Source organism: Bidens hawaiensis, unplaced genomic scaffold (genome assembly GCF_021521415.1).
Source record: "Bidens hawaiensis isolate Kalapana, Puna unplaced genomic scaffold, B.hawaiensis_p1.1 tig00024240_1, whole genome shotgun sequence".
NCBI lineage: Eukaryota > Viridiplantae > Streptophyta > Magnoliopsida > Asterales > Asteraceae > Bidens > Bidens hawaiensis.
This window is the reverse complement of record NW_027493814.1, coordinates 207833-211475: the sequence shown is the minus strand read 5'-3', so window position 1 is coordinate 211475 and position 3643 is coordinate 207833.

The following is a 3643-nucleotide window of genomic DNA, read 5'->3' as shown; positions in this document are numbered from 1 at the left end:
CCGTTTATTGAGGGTTATATTAAACTAAAAATACGATATATGTAGTGATAGTTAATTGATACATGTAATTGTTATATACTTAGCCACGCCCAGTTAAAGAGAGGAGTTACCATTAACTCAGAAAGGAACAGAGCTCAGATGAGTTTCTAGCCCCATTTGCTTGTTATGTTTTTGGGGCTGTGTGTATACTCAATGTGAATAGTTAATACGCTTACCTTAAGTGGTAAGTGTATGATATGTGAATGTGCATGATATGTGAATATGTATGAACGATATATGTATGATGTTATGAATATGTAAGAAAGTATATAACGAAATGTGTACGTATAGAAACGTATGTATGGTGGCATGGAAAGAAGGGACCAGACCCTAATAATATCTAAGATAGAAAGGACCAGACCCTAATAATATCATAGACAAGAGGGACCAGACCCTAATAATATCTGAGATGGTAAAGATAGTTATGCATATAGTATGAAAGTACGAATGTGTGATGGTATGAAAAAATATATGTATGAATGTACGAAAGAAAGGTAACAGGTAAAGTATATATTATGTATCTTCGGATGCGTATATGATAGTAAGTGTATGAATGTATGTTGCCTGATTAACTAGAACTCACTCAGCGTAGCTGACTTTTAGTTTGCACGCATGTGAGTAGGATGAGATAGCTGGCTTGAAGAGGGACACATGACAGATGAATAAAGAAGCTGGCATCTGAAGACTTAGTTATTAACGTTTGAACTAAAAGACATGTTTTATATTAATTTAATTTAAGACTTATGTAATGAATGGTTAACATATATCTATTTCACAAAAAAATTTCAATTCACTCTGATATTTAGAAGTAAATCCAACGTATAAGTAGGGCACCGAGACCGGAACCTTACAAGTAATATGAAAAACTAAGTAAAACACAAAAAAATAGTAACCATGAAAGACATAGGTAAATCACAAATAATAGTTAAAATGGATAAATATACAATTTTTAATATTTTAGTTAAACTAATAGTAAAACAGTCATTATTGAACTATTTTTAATAGAATAATCAATGTGCGTAACTTTTTTTTCTTTTTAATTAAGGGGTGGCAAAATGCTATTGAATTTATGGGTTACATATGCATTTAGAAAGTTAGATAGGATGAAATATGCAATTAAATTTATGAATTAATAATTTATGAATTAAGTAGATATGCATGTAAGAAAATTGAAGATTGGAAATATACGATTACTAGTGCATTTATAACTAGTTAATGGACACGTGTATTATACGGGTGGAAATTACTATATTTCTTCGAGTAAACATATATGATTGTATATTTGAATACTAGGTTATAAACCCGTGTACACGGGACTGCGTATAAAATAGCTAAACTTAAAAATAATGTTTTTCAATATCTTAGCAAGCTCCTTAACTAAATTTCATTTATTAAAATGTTGTATGAAACATTGAACATTATAAATTACAAAGCCATAGAAGTGGTAAGTGTGATGTCAAACAATAACCATTGATGTCAAAGATATCAATTTTCAGATTGATGTCCCAAAGTAATGGGCCCATCAGTTAACAATGATATGTTGCACACAATTCATTCATTATAAATAAGAATGGGGGCTGCATCGATTGATAAAGAACTAAGAATTTGTAAAAAATGTAGATGACCAACAGATAATAACTATTTATAGATGTTCAAATCATTTACTTCCCCAGATCCAATATATTAACATCACATCTTCCATACATACATTGTCCACAACATAAAAACTTAACATTGTGGCAAGATGAACAAAAAGAATCAAAATTTAACATCACATCTTCCACACATACATTGTCCAAAACATAAAACTAAACATTGATATAGGATGAACAAAAATAATTAAAATACTTAGAGCTACTAATAGAGTTTTATCATAATTAACTTGAAATACACAAGGGCCATGAAGTTAGTTGGTCACCTGAGTAAGCAACAATGAACGTTGGTTTTGGTTATAAACCAACATACATTAATCTCCAAAAGATAAACTGAATTCCATTTCTTTAACCTGATGTATTGATAAAAGTTGAGCAGTTTCCTTAAGCTTTAACCATTGCTATCATTATCATCTAAAATATATAGTAGTTCCCTCAACTTAGCTCTCCTGTCCTGAATCCACTATCAAGTAATTTATTTTCCCTAACCAGCAGCGTATCAAACATTAAAGTAAATTCTTGGTTCTAGAAGATATATAAATAATTATAATAACTATAAAAATACAATAACAAAATTTTTCTTTATTTTTTTAAGAAATACAACTAATGTCACATTACACCCATTCGTGTATTTAACTAAATGAAAAAAGAGTTTTGTTCATGTTCGTTCATTTATTAAAGCAAAACGTTTCACTCAAACTTTGGTTCGTTAACAAGCCTACATTGTTTAAAGTTGTAATAATTAAAAAAAAAAGTATAATCATGGCGAATAAGGACAATTTTGTGAGAAATGCGAGCAAATGCCAACTGTTAACCTATTATAAAAGTCAAACCTACAAATCAAGCAACCCTTAGAGTCATATCAGATGAAGTTCAATTTCGTGAAGCCTGCCACTCCCGCATATTTAACACAAAGGAACACAAATTATTCACTTGATTAAAGATAATAATTTAAAAAATATATAACTAACCTAGGATTTTAGATATACATATGTGGCATGTATAATATCGGCATCAGAAATCTCAGTAACAAAATATATCTAATCATCTACATGAACACCAACCAGTTTCGTATGGTACATATGCCTTCTAGTAGTAGATTATGACATCCAATATATATAAAATAAAGAAATGTATTTAGTCAACAATATATCATAACTTTAGAGGTCATGCAAATATGTATCTGTTTTGATTTAAAACGATTCTATGTAAATGTATACAGTATACCGTCAAAATTTAGCAATACCGTTTAGTTAGACGGATCTTTCAATTACTAAAAGAAACATTGTAGAGTATAACTGGTAAATCACAAAAACGGATATATACTTGTTTAAAATCATTGATTACCTTAAAAATCCATAAGCGTCACAAATTTGGCAAATAATACATGGGATATGCAAAAGAATGCTGCTAATAGATCATGGCCACCACCTTATGTAACATCCCGAAATTTCCAAGTAATATTAATTATATTACTTAATAATAGAGAGAAAGTTTACCCGGGTTATCAGGAAATAAATAATAGAATAGGAGTTGGTATGGGTCGGGCTAGTGTTGGGTAATGGATGTGGGTTGTGGACTTGGATTAATTAGGATGGGTTAAATGAGAATGGGCCTTAGGTCCATGGGATCTCAGGGATATAAATACCCTAACACCCCAAAATATCTTCATTCTATCTTTATCCAAGCACACTCCACACACACATACACTAACTTCGCCGGAACCGGGCCGAGCCAAGGGAAGAATCGGACTGATCCGAGAGTGAGAGAGGGCGACTAGTTGCGTTAACAAGTTAAAGGAGATCCAAACAAGCCCAAAAAGGTATGATTCTTGATATTTGAAGTTTAAAGATCCAACCTTTTTAGTGTTTAAGTGACCGAAAATGGTCGGGAAGCGTAGTGGGTGATATTGAACCCTAGCAAGGGTGTTAAAATCGCTCGAAATGCTGGAA